Raw genomic sequence first — 23,436 nt, 5'->3', positions numbered from 1 at the left:
CACCCGGGAATTGCCGGCGGCGGGAATCACGCCCCGACGATTGTGCCCCCTGCGGCAATTCTCCGGCCCGCGATGGGCCGAAGTCCCGCCGCTGAGAGGCCAATCCCGCCGACATGGTTTCAACCACCTCTGGTGGCGGCGTGATTGGCGGCGCGAGCGGGCCCCCGAGGTCGTGGGGGGGGTTCGTGGGCGATTGGACCCCGGGGGTGCCCCCACGGTGGCCTGGCCCATGGTTGGGGCCCACCGATCGGTCGGCGGGCCAGTGCCGTGGGGGCACTCCTTTTCTTCCATCGCCGCCACGGCCTCCACCATGGCGGAGGCGGAAGAGAACCCCCCTACTGCGCATGCGCCCGTGGTGACATCACGGCCACTGACGCACCGGTGCATGCGCAAACCGCCGAAGGCCTTTCGGCCAGCCCTGACGCCGGGCGGCGGGTGCCAAAGGCCGTTGGCGCCAGTTTTGTCACCAGTCGGTGTGGCGCCAACCACTCCGGTGCAGGCCTAGCCCCCAAAGGTGCAGAGAATTCCACACCTTTGGGGAGGCCCGACGCCGGAGTGGTTGGCGCCACTCCGCTACACCGGGAAAACCCGTCCCGCTGGGTAGGGGAGAATCCCGGCCCAGAAGTCACAAGCAGTACACGGAGTTAGTGTGGTAAACCACTATTACACCTGTATTAGGTGATGTAAGGTAGGACCTGTAGTACAGGTTCGCCGGTAGACCCTGCCTGCTGGCTCCGCCCAGTAGGAGGAGCATGTCCTCTATCAGCAGCCATTTAGCCAGCTGCTGTGGGAGGCCACACATCTTACTGCAATAAAGCCACAGTTGTATCCAACCTTAGTCTTTGTACAATTGATCGTGCATCAGTTAGAAAACCAAGATCTCATTGAATGATGGTCTCGGCTCCAGCAGCTGAATGGACCTGCATTGTTCCTTTCTTCCAATGTTCTCCCTTCCTCACCATTGTTTTAAAAGTGGCAGCAGCTCTGAGCTTCAACAGTGCGGCTAAGAGCAGGAATACTGCAGACCTCTCTTTCCAATCTTCCATCACATCCTACTGCTATGGCACCTTATTAGGGGTTGTACAGCGGGAAAGCAATCCAGTCCAGAATGGCAAAACATAAAATAAAGTGTTGCATTATAAAGCCAGGAGAAACAACGGTTGGAGGTCATGGAGAAGCCATTGCCATGATGTGAATATAAATACGATTCAATATCAGCACTGGTTTCTCCCTTTGCTGCTCTCCTGTGTCCCCCCTACATCCCATCATCAAGAGTGTAATGAACTCCAATTGGCTTTATTGGTTGGCCAATCGGAGTATGACCTCCCTCAATGATAGCTCATTGAGGGGGCCCATATAATCACCTGTGTAGGCTTTGTGAGCCAGTCTTAAGTTGACTGGACTGCAAGCAGCACTGTTTGTAGCTGCTCCTGTAATATCGTTATTGTAAATAAATATTGGTGTGGTGACGGAACTCCTGCCTCGCGTGGATTACTACAAAGAGGTACAGTGAGACACTCCGATTCCATTCTTTAACTGTTGTTGTTTGTGCTCTTCACTTTGGACACTGCAGAGCAACATTTCCATACAGGTGTTTTTCCGGACTTCGTGTGGATTTCGTGCTGGAAAACCTCTGCAGAAATGTTGCCCTCTGTCTCTGTCTGATCAAGGCCAACTCAAAGCTTTGTCTCAACTATGGTACAGCAGTGAGCTTGCACCTCTACAGTTTCCTGTCTTGCAGAGGTGTTTTCTTCCAGTCACTTTACAGCCAGTAACGTCTCCATTCAAATTCAAGACTGCAAAATCTGACCTGATTGCTGAGTGTGACAGGGCTTGATCGCGGATAGATCCTCCAGTGCAGCTAAACTCACGGCCACATCTACTTGGGGCTGGTTTAGCTCACTGAGCTAAATCGCTGGCTTTTAAAGCAGACCAAGCAGGCCAGCAGCTCGGTTCGATTCCCGTACCAGCCTCCCCGGACAGGCGCCGGAATGTGGCGACTAGGGGCTTTTCACAGTAACTTCATTGAAACCTACTCGTGACAATAAGCGATTTTCTATTCTATTAATGTTTAACAGTGTCTGTCACAAGTCAACCGCAAGCACAATAGTGCAACAAACATCTGTGATCACTGATTGCATGCATATTTCTCAAGATGTCTAAGGTGCAATCTCTCAAGCAAAATCACAAACTGATTATTTTTTGAGTGACTTAAGCTTATAATAGCGACGTTGACCAGAGGAAATTTGCCTGGCTGTGGTCTGAGAAGAATAATAGTTTCTCTGGTGTTCATTCAACAGGCCTTCAACAAAATATTTTCCAAATCAATATCTTTGATAAATGGAGGATGTGAGTGCTTGATTATTTTGAATCATAGATACAAACATAAGATATATATCTTTAAATAGATTATCAAAATTCATTACATTTAAAGGAACATATGGTCCGCAATTGCTAAATGTGCATTAATTCTAAAGGATACATTTTTCAATTGTAAACAAAAAAAATCTAATCTAATTAAATGGATGGCAGTGTTTTTTTATAGCGAACAAACTTTCCCATAACTATTATTTCATTTACGTTGGTGTGATGCTTCTTTTCAACTTAAATAACTAAAGTACAATTGCTCTCCAGCCCACAAGAGGGCGGTGCTGCGTCTTTTTCCAGCTATTATCCATTGACCTTTCTTGGGAAAGCCATAAAGTTGAGCACTGGGCCACAATTGAGTCTTGAGATGGGCATTTCAAGGTCTCAGCTGGCCCAATTCAGGACATTTTAAGTTCCTTCAGGGGAGAAAGGACCCTGCCACTGCCATTACAGAGTGGAGCGAGTGAAGCATCAGCAACAAAGTGGCAAAGATAATATTGTAATTTATTAAATGATTATCCTTAGTTCATTTGGTTGGGGGGGTTCTGGATAGAGGGGGTGTGGTTTGATTAAGACTTGTCACCTCTGTTGTACTGGGCTACCTGGAATGTAACAAACACCAAAGTTTGGAGTTTTAAAATAAATCTTTATTTTTGTGTGTCACGATGTGGAGAATTCTTTACACCATGAACAAAACATGAAGGCTGGATCGCATCTGAAATTGGACAGAATGGTGGCACAATGGTTGGGAACGTGGCCTCTTTTTCTCTACGCGGTAAACCCCCGCCTCCCCCCCCCCCCCCCCCACCCCCCGGCCTGGTACCTACCAGGGCAACTGTCTCATGGCCCTGCCTCCCTTCCTCACCCATCACCTGTGAATGTATCAGGCTAAGGGAGACGCCTGTCCCAGCATCGAGTCCCATTTTCCTGCCTGTCGTGGTTACTACTGCAGGCCAGGCCAAGGCTGTCTGTGGGATGACAGCGATGGTCTCACAGTCATAACAAGAGGACACCCCACCACCCTGAAATTGTTTAAGTAGAGAAAATAATAATAATAATAATTGCTTATTGTCACAAGTACGCTTCAATGAAGTTTCTATGAAAAGCCCCTAGTCACCACATTCTGGCGCCTGCTCGGGGGAGGCTGGTACAGGAATTGAACCTGCGCTGCTGGCCTTGTTCTGTATTACAAGCCAGCTGTTTAGCCCACTGTGCTAAACCAGCCCCTGACCCAGAAAACGAGCCGAGGCTTAAAAATTAACTTTCATACTTCTGACAAACTCCAATTCCTTACAGCTACCAGTTCTGAAATGTTAACCATATTTCTATCTCCACAGATGCTGCCTGACCTGCTGAGTGTCTTTAGGCGGAGGGGGGGGGCGGTGAGGGGGAAATGGTTGCTTTTTTTTGGAGACCCCTACCAATCCCTTAAGGCCCCTTGTTGTCCATTTGGGTGCTGCAGCAACACCAGGATTTCCCCCTCTGGTGTTGGTCAGGCTCCGTCTTGGTGTCAGGAATCCCACACGTCAAGTGAAACCCTGGTCCGATTTTCTGGATGAAGTTCTCTGATGGCAGAGCAACAACAACCCGAAGAATCGAAAGTGGCTGCTCAAGTCAAGCACTTATCTTTTCCCTTGTCCCGATCCTGCATTCTACACGATGGCTTTTAATCATATGACCTCTCACCTCATGCGCATTGTTGGCAAATTTTACTTGCTAAAGTTCCTGCGAAGCAGCTGGTTTCTGTGAAGCAGCTTGGGATGTTTTATTGATGTTAAAGGCAACATATAAATGCTAGTTGTTAAGGTCTGAGAGTTGGTTGGATAAACATAGACAAACATATGAATTAGGAGCAGGAATAGACACCTCGGGCCTGCTCCACCATTCAATAAGATCATGGCTGATCTGATTGGCGCTTCAACTCCACTTTCCTGCCCACACGTAATAGCTTTTGACGTCTGCGTTAGTCTAGAATATATCTACCTCTGCCTTAAAAATACCCAATGACCCTTCACCATTCTCTGGGGAAGAGAGTTTCAACAACACATGACCTTCTGAGGAAAGATATTCTCCTTATTTCAGTCTTGGATGGGAGATCCCTTATTTTTAAACTGTGTTTTAGTCTTTCCTATAAGGGGAAACACCTTTTCAGTATTCAACCCTCAGATCTTGTATTTTATAATAAATCACAGAATCCAGAGAATCATAGCAACCCTACAGTGCAGAAGGATGCCATTTGGCCCATTGAGTCTGCACCGACCCTCCGAAAGAGCACCCTACATAGGCCTATACCCCCACCCTATTCCTGTAACCTCACCTTTTGAATACTAAAGGCAATTTATCATGGCCAATCCACCTAACCTGCACATCTTTGGACTGTGAGAGGAAACCGGAGCACCCGGAGGAAACCCGCAAAAGACACAGGAAACTCCACACAGTCATCCAAGGCCGGAATCGAGCCTGTGTCCCTGGAACATGTGACGCACCAGTGCTAACCTCTCATTCTTCTGAACTCCAATGGGTACAGGCCCAACCTATCCAACCTTTCCCCATAAAATAACACCCCACACCCAACCACAATCCCTGGGTATTAGTCCATATTTGGTCTTTATTCCTTTAGAGTTAGAAGATTGACCAGTGACGTGATTGAGTACTTTACAATATTAGAAAAATTCAATAGGGTAGTTACAAATAATCTATTTCCTCTGGTGGTGGGGCAATCATGTATGAGGGGGGTATAATGTTAAAATTAGTGATAGAATTCTAGTTTTGTTCTCTTTTCTAAGGAAAGATATCCTGACATTGGAGGCTATCCAGAGAAGGTTCAGTGGATTGATCCCGGGTATGGAAGGATTTCCTTATGAGGAGAGGTTGAGTAGGTTCGGCAAATACTCATTGGGATTTAGAATAATGAGAGGTGGCCTTATTAAGACATATCAGATTCTCAGAGGTTGACAGGGTAGCTGCTGAGAGGGTGGTTCCTCTTGTGGGAGGGTCTAGGACAAGAGGGCATAATCTCAGAGTAAGGGGTTGCCTATTTAAGAAAGAGATGAGAAGGAATTTCTTCTCCCAGAGGGTAGAGAATCTGTGGAATTCTTTACCACACGGGGAGGTAGAGACTGGGTCATTAAATAAGTTCAAGGCTGAGATGGATAGATTAGATTTTTAATCAGCAAGGTAATCTAGGATTAATAATAATAATAATAATAATAATCATGATTATTGCCACAAGTAGGCTTACATTGCAATTACATTACTGTGAAAAGCCCGAGTCACCACACGCCGGCACCTTTTCGGGGACACCGAGGGAGAATTCAGAATGTCCAAATTACCTAACAGCACATCTTTCTGGACTTGTGCGAGGCAACCGGGGCACCCGGAGGAAACCCACGCACTCACGGGGAGAACGTGCAGACTCCACACAGACAGTGACCCAGCCGGAAATCGAACCTGGGACCCTGGCGCTGTGAAGCCACAGTGCGGATAAGGCGAGAAAGTAGAGTTGGGGATGATCACATCAGTTCAGCCATGATACAATTGAATGGCAAATGGAACCAATGGGCTGAATGGCCTACCTCTACTGCTATGCCTTCCGGTCTTCCGGCCCACAGTCATCTGGCAGGAAAATTCAGGAAAGGCTATCAGGAACCCACTATCGCACGAAGGATAGTGGGAATTACCTTACCCAAAAGGTGGGAGATGGTAGAATAATTGGAACTTTTAAGTTGTGATGAATAGATTCTTGGTTGGTCAGGGTATTTAGGGGTTATGAAACAAAGGAATGGAAATGGATTTGAGATAAAGATCAATCATGATTGTATACAAATGAGTGGTGGGATGTTCGACCTTCCCATGTTCCTATCCTCAATCGGATCCCAAGTTGTGTGTTACTCTTTTGCATCCTTTTTCTTAATGGCCTCAGTAATGGGAGTGAGATGAGGAGGTTGCACAGTGCTCTTTCAAGGCAGTGCTGTCAGATTAGCAGAGGGCTAGCCAGGTATTTGTACCTAATCCCTGATAGCGTGGCATTGCCTTTACAAATCCTTGGTGAGTATGTGAGCGTATTCCTGAATAATATAAGGGTTGTGAGAACCTGAACATATGGCGCTTACCACTGTAGTTTTTGGAGTCAACCTGGATCTCATTTATCATCGGGATTTCACTGCTCTATAGCGAACCCTGCTCCAGATCCCCCTTTTAAGCAAAGATCTGGATGTTCATGCCTCCCTTTATGTTGGAATCAAAGTGGATCACGGGGGGCAAAAAAGGGTGGCAGGAACACAGACGCAGAATTCCTGCACCCATTTCTGGCTCTGCATATATTTGATGGTGTGATAACGAGCACACAACCCTCATTACCAACCTCACCTACTCCATTGCAGGGATAGGCATTGCCGAGATCTGAAATGATATATATCCTTTAGCTTATTTGCCATATAGGACAGAGGGCACCAATTGCTCACAAGGGATTGGGTAAATGCATTGTGATTTCATTTATTAAGATTCGACCAATGAGAACAGTCTTATATTGTTGTCAAGCTTGGAGCACTAGGGGCTGTTGTCAGCTCTGCTGCTTACAACACAATACATACATCATTTCCCTTCTAATGATGGTTCCAACTCCATCTACAAGTTTGCTGACGATACGACCATAGTGGGCGAGATCTCGAATAACGGAGAGTCAGAATACAGGAGAGAGATTGAGAACTTAGTGGAGTGGTGCAGCAACAATAATCTATCCCTCAATGCCAGCAAAACTAAAGAGCTGGTCATTGACTTCAGGAAGCAAAGTACTGTACACACCCCTGTCTGCATCAACGGGTCCGAGGTGGAGATGGTCAGCAGTTTCAAATTCCTTGGGGTACACATCTCCAAAAATCTGTCCTGGTCCACCCACGTCGTGCTACCACCAAGAAAGCACAACAGCACCTATACTTCCTCAGGAAACTAAGGAAATTCGACACGTCCACATTACCTCTTACCAACTTTTACAGATGAACCATTCAAAGCATCCTATCTGGCTGCATTACAACCTGGTAATGGCAACTGCTCGGCCCAAGACCGAAAGAAACTTCAGAGAGTCGTGAACACCGCCCAGTCCATCACACGAACCTGCCTCCCATCCATTGACTCCATCTACACCTCCCGCTGCCTGGGGAAAGCGGGCAGCATAATCAAAGACCCTTCCCAGCCGGCTTACTCACTCTTCCAACTTCTTCCATCGGGCAGGGGATATAAAGTCTGAGAACACGCACAAACAGACTCAAAAACAGCTTCTTCCCCGCTGTTACCAGACTCCTAAACAACCCTCCGATGGACTGACCTCATTAACACTACACCCCTGCATGCTTCACCCGATGCCAGTGTTATCTAGTTACATTGTGTACCTTGTGTTGCCCTATTATGTATTTTATTTTATTTCCTTATCATGTACTTAATGATCTGTTGAGCTGCTCGCAGAAAAATACTTTTCACCGCGGTACACGTGACAATAAACAAAATCCAATCCAATCCAATATAGACAACATGTTTTTTCGATTAAAGGCATCTGCCAAGAGGTATCTCATTCCCATCCCCCCCTTCAATGTTTATGGAGTTAAGCCAGCTTCTGGATGACGCCTCTCAGAAGAGTTGTGAAACATAATTTTGATTCAGGAACCTTTTGAAAGGTAATTTTGAAAGTTCTTACCATTCCCCCCCCCCCCCCGCCACTGGCCCTCCATGGTACCTCCATGCCCCTCCACATCCCCCATGCTTCCCATAGCCCCTGCATGACAACTCATACAATCTGCAATGTTTATAGGACCAGTGAGCCTATGATTAAAAAAATGGCAAGTCTTGAAATGCTGAGAAAAAGATAAAACCCACCAAGCTCTTAAAAAAAGCTCCTGTACTTACAACCCTACAAAAGTGACAATCAGCCGCAGCCATTCATAGTGTCAATAACTGAGGCTTTATCTTGTGTCACACATCTTAATCTTGTCCAAATAAAAATGCAGACATTGACGAAATAGGACAAAGGAAGAATAACTTTCTAAAACCTCATAGCGATGTCAATTAACCAAAGCAAACTTCCACCTGTCAAAACTGTGCCCTGCTGAGCTAATCCAGCAGTGAGCCTTGGAGCTCAGCCAAGCATTCATAATGAGCTAATTTGGAGAAAAACGTGTCTGTCAATTTGTCTGTGGTTGATACAATTCCCAGATGACCTAACTTTTAACAGTAAAACATAGTTTTATAGTGGACAAAAAAGTAGCAGACATAAACTTAAGATGAAGTGTTGCTGGTGACCTCTAACATTTAGTGATGTGAAGGGATGTTGACTGAATTTCAATGAAGAAACAGGAAATGTGATGAAATGATTATGACTGCTGAATAACAGTCGAGTATTGTTTTCTGAGAGAAATGGTGAGGTTTCACACTCTTTTTACATAAAATATAGGCAGATGTTTCCATGGAGCACTGTGCTGTCGGAGTTGTCACCTTTCAGATGAGATGTTAAGTTGAGACCCGATCTGTCCTCTCAAGGGCATATAAAAGATCCCATGGGCACTATGCCAAAGAAGACTGAACTCTCATGAGTGTCCTGGCCAAAATGTAGTCCTCAATCAGCATCAATTAAGCAGGTTGTCTGATTATTTTTGCATGGTTGCTTATGAGATCTTGCTTTGTGAACATTGGCCTTCATAAGTTCTACATTAGAATATAGTCTACTCTTCAAGGAGGGCTTTACTGGCAGTGAAGTGTTTGGGATGATCTGTGGCTGTGAAAGGCGCTAGATCAATGCAGGCCTTTCTCTCTGTTCCTGCTCTACTCCTGTCATTGATTCCATTAAAATTAGGTGACCTCAACTGGGCACTGTGCACGGTGACACCTTCATAAAATGCACAGACAATCTACCTGCTCATATTTCTTGTCAACTGAAAGGGCTGCTTGTTACTAAATAAGGTGAGAGAACCATCCTGCATTTATTCAATATTGTCACACACAACAATTTGAAGAATCCGTCTTCCATCATCTGTATGAATGATTCCAGAGGCAGCATTTATACCAACCTTCCAAACATTTCAAAAGTAGATCTCCGGACTGACCTTCCCCATTCTTCAAGAAGTAAAAATTATTCCAACAAAGGAGATCATTTGCATTATGAACCAGCTGTCAGGAATTCAGTATGTTGTGATTGCCCCATCATCTATCAGGTCATGTAAGTGTCAGAAGCTAAGATGCTGCACCCTTATTGGCAGAGATTAGAGCTGGATTTACTTTTGTGGTTGACACCTTCACTTGAAATATTCCATGTTAGCAACGTTCATTGAAACATGTAATGCTAAAGAAGACCATTCAATCTATTGTGCCCGGGTTACCTCTTAGAATGAGCCATCCAATTAGATTGACTGCCTCGCTTTTTCCCACATATTAACACATTCCAAATAATTTAATCGCTACATTAAATCAGTGCAAAAATAACTTATGGATTCATAGAATCCCTACAGTGCAGAAGGAGGTCTATCGAGTATGGACTGGCCCTCTGAAAGAGCACCCCCATCTTGGCCCACGCCCCTGTAACCCTACTTAACCTTTTGGATACTAAGGGGTAATTTAGCACGGCCAACCCACCTAACCTGCACATCTTTGGGACTGCGGGTGGAAACCGGAGCACCCAGAGAAAACCCACGCAGACACGGGGAGAAAGGGCAAACTCCACACAGTCACCCAAGGCCGGAATTGAACCTGGGTCCCTGGCGCTGTGAGGCAGCAGTGCCAACCTGCCCCTTACTTTTACATGATTGTGTTCACCAGCGTACTATCAAAAGAACAAATCAGCCAAGATTCGACCTATCAGTTGCAAATGAGCTGTTTAGTTTTCATTCTGAATAAACTGGGTATTGGAAAAGGCCCTTTGAAATTGTTGAAGATCTAACTATTCCATTAACACTATAATATGTAGTACATGTCACACTTTAAATGAATTCCTTCTATGATCGACCCAAATATCCGTCTGATTAATAGATGGATAGACAGTAAACGCACAAGCAAAACTACTGATGGTCATATTAAAACTGAGCCAAACAACAATGACTTTTGCAACAAAGTGATGACATAAGATTAAGGAATTCTGAAAACCGCCCAGAAATAACCATGAGGAGGATTGCATCTTCCATATGTTCAGCAACTTTAATCTCCACGTGTCTATCTCTTATCAGCACTTAGACCTTACTTTCCATCAGTTCCAAGAACCCCTGTTTTTGTCATTACCTTTCACTGTCATTGGAAGTGCCTTTCATGACTTTACAACCAATGGAAATAGTACAAAGTCGAGTCAATGTTGCACTGCGATGATGGATTCTTCAGTCATTTGGCAGATGACATTTGGAGGTGTCCCCTTCCCCCGCCCCCCACCCATGTACTGGGGTCCATTTGGTGAGCAGAAATCCTCCATGCCAACTTGTGACAATCCCTGGAGAAGCCAACAACTTTAAACAGGAGGTTTGAATTCCTAAAGATCAAGTTAAAGGGATTGCACACAAGATTTCTGTTTTAAGACTTTTAATGTAACAAAGGGTCTAAAAGCAACTCTGACTAAACAATATCCAGTAGTCACCTTATACACTAAACTAAAGAGATAATCCCCCTTTAACTTTTAAACACCATCAAACACATCACACCCCCACTCGGTAAAATTGCAGTTTTGACAGGAGCCAGCTCAACATTCCTCCGAGCATCCAACAAGTCCACGTCTCTCTGTTTCACTGAGACATAATGTCGAGTGATGATCAAAAGGCAATTTTCTCAGTTTTTGGAGAAGCCCCAAACCGATTATCAACAAGTAGATCTACTGTGGTGATTCTACCTGCCCCGCCCACACCATCCCACTCCATGCACTGGCCCCATGGCCACCCCAGGATAAATCTTTCTTATTCCAGATTGCCCCAGGTTGTGTCCCTGTGATAAGTGACCATCTTCCCTCACGCATTCCTGCCTAATAGCTTGCAGAGAACTTGCAGCCTTATTCTCTCTGCTGGCCACACCAATTGCAGCCTCTGTGTATGACTCTCTGGCCTTGTTGCACTGTCGCTCGAGTGAAATGTGGCAGGTGATTGGCAGGAGAGGCGGAAAATGATAACCGCGTTGGGTACCAAACCGTTTGTGATGCAACCAGCCCGCTGCCCTAGGTGAAATCAGGATCCCTCTGTAGCGTGGCAAGAAGCCAATTATCACCACTTAAGCCTTATTTCCATACAATTAACAGCAGGCACGCCACATCCAACAATCTCCTGTGATTCAGCAGCCTCCCCAGCAAGTGGTCACACTCCTTTTGAAAAATGTGAACCTAGCGGATGGGCTGCTGTGGGGAGCTGAGGAGATGAGCAGCCATCTTCACTCACAGACAGGGAGGCCAAGGGCACTGGACATGCTGCCCCTCTGCTTGGAGGTGTGGGGGGTGGGGGCAACTAGGGGCCGCAGCCCCAGTTTAAGGTGTGCCCCCTCGGGGTTGGGGGGACCTGCACGGATCCATCATGCCAACCCTTGGACCGTGTGTTCCCGCACAGGGGACAACCCTAGCCCCTGCTTGTCTACCCCACCAACCACCCATAACTTCCACTGACCTTGGAAGCCTCTGGCCTTGCGGCTGAAGGTTATTGCTCATAGGGAATTGCCGATGGTGGTTAACTGGGCACTTCACACATACCAAGTGGATCCCTGTGGGTGGGTGAACCTTGTAGCATAGAACATAGAACGATACAGCGCAGTACAGGCCCTTCGGCCCTCGATGTTGCACCGACATGGAAAAAATCTAAAGGCCATCTAACCTACACTATGCCCTTATCATCCATATGCTTATCCAATAAATTTTTAAATGCCCTCAATTAGCCCCACATTAGCATGTGGGGCTAATTGCCCAGCACCCCAATCACAACCTGATGTATAAACACTGTGCTAGAACACTGCAGGAGACAACATCACAGGTGCAATGGCCAATGTTTGATCACGCAGGGGATGAACGCTTGCCCCGGGCACATGTCCGTGGCCAGGAGTGCGTGGAGAGTGCATATCGGGTGAGGTAGCAGGACATGTCTCGGGGAATGCGACATGGGATTGGTGGTCTGCCCGCATCGTGGATCAAAGAGCAAGAGACGTTATACTGGTTACGGTGAGGGATTTTAATGTCCCCCGTACAAGTGCCACTGCCCCACTATCACGATGGCGCTGCCCCACTATCACCACCCTCCCTCCCTCGCCCCCCCCCAACCCCCACAATCCCCCCTACCTCCCCAACGCAAACTCCACTCCTTACTTACCCCCCCCCCCCCCCCCCCCCCCCCCCAGTGCCCTCAGTGATCAACGATGTGCTTGGCATTCCTTGTTCTACCGCTACGCGACCCAAAGATGCATTTCAAAGGTGGAGGCAGCAAGCTTTTTGCCACGTCCCGTGGTCTTCAATGCCCCTGGCGAGTGCCCTCTGGGGCCTCGGGGGTTGGAAGGCCCCGGCATACTTGTCGGCGGCATATGAACAGCCGTCACCCTATTCCGGTTGCTGGCTGCGAGACATTGCCTCATCAGAGGGGTGGAAAGCAGTTGCTGGTCCATAAGATGTGTTCTGGTTGACATCTGGCACCCCCTCCTCCCGGTCACTACCCGTAGGGTCCTTTGGTTCACTTCGGGATGGAGGGGCAGTTAGTTTGAGCCCCATCTGCCCTGCTTCATCTGGCTCCACATTGTCTGCAGCATGATTTTGACATCCTTGACGATGGTCCTCAGTGATTGGGCCATGCTTTGTAGTGACTCAGCAATGTTTGATTTGATTTATTGTCACGTACTGAAGTACAGTGAAAAGTATTTTACTGCCGCCAAGGGAACGTACACGGTACGTACATAACAGACAAAAAAGAATAATCGACAGAGTACATTGACAAAGGGTACATTGACAAACAGTGATTGGTTACAGTTTGGAACAAGGGCCAAACAAAGCAAATACATGAGCAAGAGCAGCATAGGGCGTCGTGAATACTGTTCTTACAGGGAACAGATCAGTCCGAGGGAGAGTCGTTGAGGAGTCCAGTAGTTGTGGGGAAGAAGCTGTTCCTATGTCTGGATGTGCGGGTCTTCAGACTTCTGTACCTTCTGCCTGATGGAAGGGTCTGGAAGAAGGCAAATCCTGGGGTGGGAGGGCTCTCTAATAATGCTGTCTGCCTTCCTGAGGCAACAGGAGGTGTATACAGTCCACTTGCAACTGGGGCACGCTCCGCAGCTCCTCGGCATGCCCATCTGAGAACGGGATATGTCTTGCAGCACCTCATCAAGGTCAACCTGGTACTGTGTCACACCCCCCCAGTGAGTCGGACATTCTGCCGAGTCCCTCATTCATGGCCATTGCCACCTTGGATACCTTCACTCATGGTGCCGACGTGGTACACCAGGCTCTCCACTGCAGTCACCACCCTGGCAGTGTTGGCCTCGGTGCCACGGATTGCCGGCACCATCTCCTGCGACCTTAGCCTCTGGGACTCCTTCAATCAGCTATGTACCTGCTGGGGTGTCGCTGACATCTCCCTCTGGATGTCCCTATCATCTCCAGCAGCTCCGGGTGAACCTGTTCCAGAGGCTCAACATCTGACTGGGACCGAACTGGGTCCAGGGATCCAGCAGCCCTCTGACTGCTGTCTTGTCTGCGTGTTCCTGCCTCCACGTGACGTGCATCAACAACTGTGTGGTGCTCACCAGAGTGTGCCCCAAAACCTGCCCATTAATGTTGTCCACCGAGGTGTGTGTTTCTGCGCTGGTGGAGTGTGGAGTTGACAGATGTGACGCATCGAGGCGGCATGGTGGCGCAGTGGGGTAGCCCTGTAGTCTCACGGCGCCGAGGTCCCAGGTTCGATCCCGGCTCTGGGTCACTGTCCGTGTGGAGTTTGCACATTCTCCCCGTGTTTGCGTGGGTTTCGCCCCCATAACCCAAAGATGTGCTGGTTAGGTGGATTGGCCATGCTAAATTGTCCCTTAATTGGAAAAAATGAATTGGGTAGACTAAATTTAGGGCAGCACGGTAGCATGGTGGTTAGCATAAATGCTTCACAGCTCCAGGGTCCCAGGTTCGATTCCCGGCTGGGTCACTGTCTGTGCGGAGTCTGCACGTCCTCCCCGTGTGTGCGTGGGTTTCCTCCGGGTGCTCTGGTTTCCTCCCACAGTCCAAAGACGTGCGGGTTAGGTGGATTGGCCATGCTAAATTGCCCGTAGTGTCCTAAAAGGTAAGGTTAAGGGGGGGGGGGGGTGTTGGGTTACCGGTATAGGGTGGATATGTGGGTTTGAATAGGGTGATCATTGCTCGGCACAACATCGAGGGCCGAAGGGCCTGTTCTTTGCTGTACTGTTCTATGTTCTATGACTGTGGCGTCCTCGGAGTTCTCCTCCAAGTGGTCTGACGGGAGGCAGGCAGACGGGTCGCCCCGGATGGGTCAGCACCATCGGCTGGAGATCCTGTGGGTGAATGGACACGTGGTCAGTGGGAGGGATGGTCAGTCTGTGTGGCATTAACAATTCATGTGACAGTCCATCCGGGCGGGGTCCCGTTGGATCCTCACTTCTGTGGCGTGTGCCGACCTCCGCATTGGTGACCGCTCTGTCTCGGCCACCACTGTAATCTCCAGGTCCTCGAACGTTGTGAGGATTCTTATGTCTGGCACTCCTCCAAATTTTTGGGCCCTCTCTGGGGATTGTGGGAGAGAGCACTAGTAGCCAACATGCACATTGGTTGGGGTGGGGGGGAGGGGGGGGGGGGTTCAGTGTTGATGGGAGGTGTGGGGCGAAATGTGTGTGGGGGCTGAAGGGTGGATTGGAGAGTGCAGACGGAGGGTTGGAGGGACCTGGTCGTGTTGGGGGGGGGGGGTGTAGGAAGGTCTCAGTTTGGGGGGGGGGGATGGTGTCAACTCACCCATGCTGCCCAATGTAGGTCATTGACCTTCTTGTAGCACTGGAGGCCACTCCTCCTAGCCATACTTCCCAAGCTGACAGGCCGCTGCCACTTTGCCCAAGGCGGCACTGCCTGCCCTGTGGCTTGCCCTCTGGGACCCTCGGGGGAACAGGACATCTCTCCTGGCCTCCACAGCATCTAGGAGCCTCCCCAACCGTGGAGCTGGTGGCCCCATGCCATGGCTGAAAGCTGAGTGGGGTTGCTTGTGTAAGAGCAGTTTAAATTCTGCTCGACCTGGTTGGCGGGAGGGCGAGCGCGGTCCCAGCGAATCAGCTGGCAAGCCTCCATTTGCAGCATGAGGCCTCGTTAAGTGGACCAAATTAACGTTGAATAGCGTTGCCGGCCTCACTGGGCTGAGCGTCGGGCAGCTCGAGGCAGCACCCGCTCGCTACCACACTTACAAATGTTTTTAGAGAATCGTGCCCTCCGTGAGACCTCATCTCTCTCTCTTTACTGCCTAGAACTTGTAGACTGAAAGTCTGTACACAGTCAGGACATCTGCTCCTGCCTTTGTTTTTAGTTGTGAGCATTTTCAACACTTTTAATAATAATTATCCTTATTTGTGTCACAAGCAGGCTTACATTAACACTGCAATGAAGTACTGTGAAAATCTCCCAGTCTCCACATTCCAGCGCCTGTTTGCATACACTGAGGGAGACTTCAGAATGTCCAATTCACCGAACAAGCACGCCTTTTTTGGTCTTTGTGAGAGGAAACTGGAGCACCCGGAGGAAACCCACGCAGACACGGGGAGAACGTGCAGACTCCACACAGACAGTGACCCAAGGCAGGAATGAAACCAGGGTCTCTGGCACTGTAAAGCAACCGTGCTAACCACTGTGCTACCCTGGGCCTCCCTGCCCCCATCGTTAACAAACCACACAGACTTTTTGTTAGGCAGAATTCAGCACAGATCGTATGACTCCTCACGGCCTAACTTTACCTTGAACTAAAGAGACCATTCCAAACATAACCATCTTATTAGACCTCGCGTTCATTTTTTTTTAATAAATTTAGATTACCCAATTATTTTTTCCAATTAAGGGGCAATTTAGCGTGGCCAATCCACCTACTCTGCACATTTTTGGGTTGTGGGGGCGAAACCCCCGCAGACACGGGGAGAATGTGCAAACTCCACACGGACAGTGACCCAGAGCCGGGATCGAACCTGGGACCTCAGCGCCGTGAGGCGGTTATGCTAACCACTTGGCCACCGTGCTGCCCAGACCTCGCGTTCATAACATGCAGCTAGCCCAGTGAAGTTGAGCTCTGATGAGCATGCTCTCGATACCAGGTATAGTTGTATTGTAGGAAAATATATATTAAAGTAGATAAAATAGACCCTGTGGCAATAGTTAAAAGTGCGTAAAGGTGCATTGGATTTGCTGCACAGAAACAGATCATTTGGCCCAACCAGTCAAAGACAATGTTAATGCTCCACTCTAGCCTGCTCCCATCTTTCCTCATCTGGAGCAGATGAGCGATTTCTCCTGGCACCAATGTGTGCCCCTTAATCAATGGCATTCACTGACTTATCTAATCATTTATCTCACCCACTGTTGTTTGGAATTTCCTCAACAGGTGGGGGGGGCACATTTCCAACAACGGAAATGATGCCTCAGGGAGATCCTGAGCACAAGAAAGATGCTGCATAAATGCAAGATTGTTATCTTTCACTGACCAACGTTATGTTCCATGGCCAACATGGTAGCACAGGTGGCTAGCACTTTGGCTTCACAGCGCCAGGGTCCCAGGTTCGATTCCCGGCTGGGTCACTGTCTGTGCGGTGTCTGCACGTTCTCCTCGTGTCTGCGTGGGTTTCTTCCAGGTGCTCTGGTTTCCTCCCACAGTCCAAAGGCGTGCAGGTCAGAAGGATCGGCCATGCTAAATTGCCCTTAGTGACCGAAAGAGTTAGGTGGGCTTATTGAGTTACGGGGATAGGGTGGAAGTGAGGGCTTAAGTGAGTCGGTGCAGACTCGATGAGCCGAATGGCCTCCTTCTGTGCTGTATGTTCTATGTTCTATGTTTTGCCATCCATTTGAAACGCAGGCTGTTGGCTGTACGTATGGAGGCCATTTGGTCCATTGCATGTGACAGTTCTAAACAGTCCCCTTTCAGAAATTATCTACTCCAGTACGATGGACACAGAAGTTCAAAGCAGAATGTTAATGTGTTCCCAGAAAAATCACTGCCGGACACACACACACAAAAGAAGGCTTTCATGGGTGTCATGGATAATTCACAATTAATTTGGCCGGTTTAGCCTGATTGGCAGCAAACTTATTCGACTGTGTTCACTCTCCCAAGTCAGCTTGCTGGTTGGTTTACTGGCATACCCTAGCTGTTCCCATTAAACCAGCTCTTCGAAGCACCAGGGGCAATTTTAGCTCATAATCATCATCTGCTCAGTAATAATGGAATCCGAATTATGTCAGCCCAAGGTGAAGCATTGCACAAAGGCCCTGAAAGAGACTTGCCACTGGGGCTGTGTAATCATCTCAACCATGGCCATGGTGCTGTCTCAGACTAGGTCGCGGCCCCATCCACCCCCACCATTGGACGTGACAAGTGTTTGCTACAATGCCTTTGGAACTTTCAGTGCAATAGAGAGAGAGATTGAAAAAAACGTTTCTGTGTTTTGCAAGTGAAAAACAAGACAGGAAACCCAGCAAGAACTGTGCGGAGTCTGCACGTTCTCCCCGTGTCTGTGCGTGGGTTTCCTCCGTGTGCTCCTGTTTCCTCCCACAGTCCAAAGATGTGCAGGTTAGATGCATTGGCCGTGCTAAATTGCCCCTTAGTGTACAGAAAGGTTAGGTGGGGATATTGGGTTACTGGGATAGGGTGGAGGTGTGTGGGCTTAAGTGGGAGTTAACGGCTGGTGCAGACACGATGGGCCGAATGGCCTCCTTCTGCACTGTAAATTATATAAGAGTTGTGCTTTCATTTCGGATTCAACTGAGCAGAACCTGAAGCTGAAGAACTGCAATCTCATTTATACCCCCCCCCCCCCCCCCCCAGACCAGGGGTGAAAATGGCAGCCTGGTCAGGCAAATATTCCTCATCGAATCCAATTATTTGCACAATTCACATTTTGAGTTCTCCCGGGGTATGGTATTGTGCCCCAGCGGTGGGGAGCTGCTCGTTAAAACAGAGTGCATCAAACATGTCCACACTGTCCCTTCTCCATTCCCTGCCCCACCATCACCAATTCTTCTCCATTTCTTTTGTTCAGCTCTCCCAAAGTCAGTGAGTGGCTTCTTTAGCGATCCTCCTCTGTTCGTGCAAGAGGCGTGGATGGATTGTCACCCAGTGTCGCCCCAGCGCATTCAGAATCAAGTGGGGACCACCAGCACCCCTGGCGCCTCCTTTCTTCCCCCCCCCCCCCCCCCAGCCCACCCAAAAAAAATATAGTGTTAAGTATTGCAGTCATTTTTTAAAAATCCATTCGTGTCTGTGGAAAAATCCTCAAACTAAATAAACCAGACCATTAGTGCAATCCCCAAAGACACATCTAGATCTTTATCTCTGGGCTAACTTCATACACTGTCCCAGTAATTGTCCACACAAGACATGTGTCTGGGATCTGTAACATCTCCAGTTTACAAGACCTCCACCCCTCCCTTTTATTTTGCTCTCTCTCTCTCTCTGTGTCTCAGAGCTCATTAACTCAAAAGTTTTTTTTTCCCTTGCCCCTTCGGAAGCAAGCTTATTAACCGTGGGATGAATTGAAGGGTGATTTATTAATGTGGAATGCTCCAGCCGGCTGCACGGCCGTCCATTCACAAAGAGGGTGCGGGAGGAGGAAGCGACCCCCTCTGTGATTTCTCTTTAACACTCGCTTCACTTCTGGTGACTGGCTTTGCAGGGACTGGCGGCTTGAAAACAGCGAGGACAGGCAAAGGACTTTATTCCTCTCACACTCCGCTCCGACCTGGGAAGGCGAAGGGACCCCAGGATCTGTCTTGTCGCCCACCTCGCGGTGGTTAATCTGGGAGCTGGGATTACAAACCTTTGGGGTAAGTGGCTGAAGCAGGGGCAGCTAACCCGGTACGATGTTCGCTTCTCGTGTCTGTGGCTGTACATGCCGGGTATTTTAACACTAGACTGTTCACAGATCCAGCCTGCTGTCTTATCAGAACCAGTTTGGAAGTTCCAGGGTAAAAATTGAACAGGGGAGGGAAGAAAAAGACGATTTGCAAATGGTTCGCCTCCTAGAACCGGCTCTGGTTACCAACATTCTGTCAGCCAGGTTGAACCTGCATGTACGTGTGCATATAATATATATCTATGTAATTGTGTACAGAGAGCTCACTTTAGCTGTCACATTCACAGCACTGTCGAATGCCTTGCCTGAAGCAACATGCATATAATTATCGAAGTGGTTGAGTTAAAAAGAAAAACTGGATTGAATTTTACTGCATTCACTTTCTTCCGAATCTATCCTAACCTCGGATGCACACTTGGTGTATCTGCCCTGATGCCAGCTGTGGGTACTTGACTGCCCAGCTCTCTTGTTAACACAAGCTGCAATCAGTCACCGATTATCTAACCAATCTCGTGTGTGTGTGTGTGTGTTTGGGTGGCTGTGGGTGCTCCTAAAACTTGTTTTTTTTTAAATTGTTTCTTGCAAGCTGATTTACAGAATATAATGACTTACTTCTCCTTTATCTATCTATCTGTCTGCCTCTATTATACATGTGTGTGTGTATATATATATATATATATAGATGAGATTTGCTTGGGGGATTTGTGCCAACGCTGTAATGTTAGTGCAGTGTATCAAGTGATAAAAGTGCATTCCATGTTAATGAGCAAACATTTTGGAAGCCAACGCATGCATAGGAAGAGTCCATGAACATTATTGCATCGGGCCGGATTCAGTCCCATCTTCCAAAAGGAGTGTTATTATCTGCTCACAACCGATCTGGAAGGTTCATTTTCAGTGTTTAAAAAAAAAACATTCTAACATGGTGGGGTGTGAGTGCAATGGGCGCATCGCTTTCATGTTGAACCGGGGGTGAGGAGGAAGGGGGGGGGGGGGGTTGTTGGTGGGTAAGGGGGGGGGGGGGGGGGTGAGGGGGTGATGCCAGCTCGTCTGCACCGTGGAAGCGAGTGGTGGAGACAGCGCTGTGAGAAAGGCGAAGTGGTCAGACCTCTCTTGGAATCCTGTACAGCTGAAGCATTCGGAGTAAAAACATAAATTTGTTTTTCAATGAGCAAAGCTGGGCTTTAATAAGCACGGGGAGGAAACGTTTTTTTTTAAAAAAAGCACCTCTGCTCTGTCAGATTTATTGAACCTCAGTCAAAATGTGTTCACCCCCTAAGGTGTGAGAGGACTGAAGGATAGGATCGTTCTGACTAATTCGTCATCAGCAATGCTGAATGATTTTTTTCTCCAAAAAAAAAGAAAGCACCAGAGTGCCAGTTTATTGTGTATATTTGCACAAGGGACCACACGGTGGGGGAATGTATCATTCACGTTCTGCACGTATATGAGACGGGAGCTGTCCGCCACGCCTAGAGGAGCTGTCTGTGAAACCAACATGTCCTTGCATCTCACAACTTGGATGCTGAGATAAAATGGAACAACGCCTTTTTTCCCCCTCTCTCTCCCCTGTCTCCAACCGAGCCTGCCCTGTTCTCAAATGCCAGTCCCCTCTCCTGTTTTTTTTGGTATGTTTTTTAACAGTAAACACACCCACTGGGGTAAACTGTCACTTTCTTTTTTAACCTGGTCGCTGTTATTTCTGGATAGAGAGCACCATTCACCAATCAGACAGACCTTTATTTTAAACTTTCACTCCCCCCCACCCCTGTCACGGTGCACATCCCCAGCGTACATGTCCGCGGCTGGTCAGGTGGACTGACTTTTAACAGGATGGGCGTTTCACACCCTGGAAACAGGACATGTTGGCATTACAGTGCCTGCTGTTTGCGCCCTTGAGCATGCACAGGGTGCGGGAAACACAGCCCCCTAATGAGTTGGTTTTGCACAAGAGTGCTTGTCCATCCTGAACCGTATCCAATTTATTTTAGAGAATCTCGATTTTCATCCTCACCTAATAATCCGGTGAATTGACTTTCTTTTATTTATTTTTTTAAAAAGAGCTCTGCTTATCACCATCACACCGGGTTAATTATTTGAACAAACTGCACCACGTCCCGAATGTGCAGGGACTTGAGTTGCTGCTGACATGTCCAAAGGTTGTCTTCACGTTTGAAGTGCGACCGTCAGCTGTCAGCTACACCGAGGGCGCCAGGGGGGTGGATCTGGGATGTTGGGGAATTTTCAAGGTCTTCTTTTGAAAACCAACCCTCCCCACGACTTGGAAGAGTGCACAGTGTTCCTCCATCTCCCAACGTGTGAAATCCCTCCCTCGCGTCTGGCCATTCTATCTACAGAGCTGACACTTGGCAATGCTCCCCATGAACTGTTCTTAGCTGGGAGATTGTCATGATATGCAGACATGCAGCTGATGATACACAGACAGGCAGCTAATGAACACAGAGAACAGGACATGACCAATGAGCAGGCAGGACACTCAGGGGTGGTATCTCACTATAAAAGGCACCAGGCACTCACACTCCGCCTCTTTCCACTGATGAACATCTACAGAGTGAGTCAGGGTGTATGTACAGTATCACACCTCCAGCACGTGGCTGAGAGCTAGTCTGGTTCAGTCAGACAGAGTAACCATACGTAGGTTAACAGAGAGTCAAACTCATAGAGAACTGTGCTAACTGTGCTACTGGTTCAATAAATCAGATTGAACTAACTTCAAGGTCTGGAGTATCTTTTGGTTAAAGCTGCATCCAGTTGCAGCCTGTGTTATCCCAGAGTACATAACACATCAGGAGATGCGTTTGGGGGCGTGGTGTGGTTGGAAGGCGAATGGGGAGAGAAGGTGAGCTGTATTTTAATGTCATTGTTTTATACAGTATATATATGCCTTTCAGAAAGATTGAAACGCTGAAACCCACCCTGCAACTAAGTCCTGTTCAACAACAAGGCATTGGAGGGGAAGGCAGAGAGGGGGTAGGTGGCTGGCCCTGTCTGTCTGCCTCAGATGGCTGGGGGTGGGGTGGGAAGAGTGACATTCAGCTTTGCAGCCTGGCCTTACTGTACAAACTTCATCCATGATAGGGAGCCATTGCTCAGAAGCATTTCAAATACTTTATTCTCTTATCCAGATCAGCAAACAGCTAACAATCTATATTGCATAGGAGCAGAACAATGCTGGGCAAACTCAGCAGGTCTGGCAGCATCAGTGGAGAGAGAAAGAGTTAAGCGTTTCAAATCCGTTTGACCCTCCGACAGAACAATCAATACAATGGATGTTGTTTGTCAACATGTGTTGCCCCCGTGCATCAACTCCAGGAGGCCAAATGACCCGAAAACTCAACAATCCAACTCAGAGTTCAATTTATGATCAGGCAATCTGTTCATTATTATTTGGACAAGTTAAATTTTGGACTCGTTTGAATATTGCTTTCCCGCAGATGCTGTTGCTGCTCTCACTCAACCCATTGGCCAGGACTCGCTTCCATTCAGTTAATTACAGTCCGTGGGGACATTGATGGATATGCCATGTGCTTCATGGGTGTGTCTTCCTCTGCTCGTTTGTACTCCCATGTTTCAGAAGAAATCACCATATCCAGTGTGTAGGTGGTCATTAAAACGTGAACACAAATAGGAGCCAAATTTAATTCCCAGCCAAAGTACCAGGCTCTGTGCCGAATTCACTGTCAGGCCATAACATGCAATGGGCAGTGTGCCAGATCCTGCTGTTTGTTCAAGTTCAGGGCCAACACTTTTCCACCACACTATCTAAACAGGGATTCCTAAATGATTACAAGGAGTTACGGGGGCTTATCTGGCCAAAAGCCGATACTTCATACTGGGATGTGATTCCATCTGCACTACTCAAAACATCGGAGGCCTGTTGCTGATCACCAGACCATAGGAACAGTCACAGCCACCCCTCCCTCCCAAGCAGGTTTCCTCATCAATTAGAACATAGAACATTAGAACATTACAGCGCAGTACAGGCCCTTCGGCCCTCGATGTTGCGCCGTCCTGTGAAACACCTCTAAAGTCCCT

General features: G+C 47.9%; 1 protein-coding gene across 3 annotated transcripts in view; it reads left to right on the top strand.

Moving 5' to 3' along the window:
- The first annotated feature begins 18,857 nt into the window (after window positions 1-18,857).
- The window catches only part of lingo2 (leucine rich repeat and Ig domain containing 2), a 726,266-nt gene continuing 721,687 nt past the window's right edge, over window positions 18,858-23,436 (top strand). For all 3 annotated transcript variants that reach the window (XM_038804221.1, XM_038804219.1, XM_038804220.1), the window contains exon 1: window positions 18,858-19,351. The gene's annotated coding sequence lies outside the window, so the exon portion shown is untranslated. The remainder of the gene's footprint in view (window positions 19,352-23,436) is intronic.

This window comes from Scyliorhinus canicula, chromosome 8 (assembly GCF_902713615.1).
Source record: "Scyliorhinus canicula chromosome 8, sScyCan1.1, whole genome shotgun sequence".
Classification (NCBI taxonomy): Eukaryota; Metazoa; Chordata; class Chondrichthyes; order Carcharhiniformes; family Scyliorhinidae; genus Scyliorhinus; species Scyliorhinus canicula.
The sequence above is the reverse complement of the archived record's forward strand: the minus strand, read 5'-3'. Positions and strand labels throughout refer to the sequence as shown.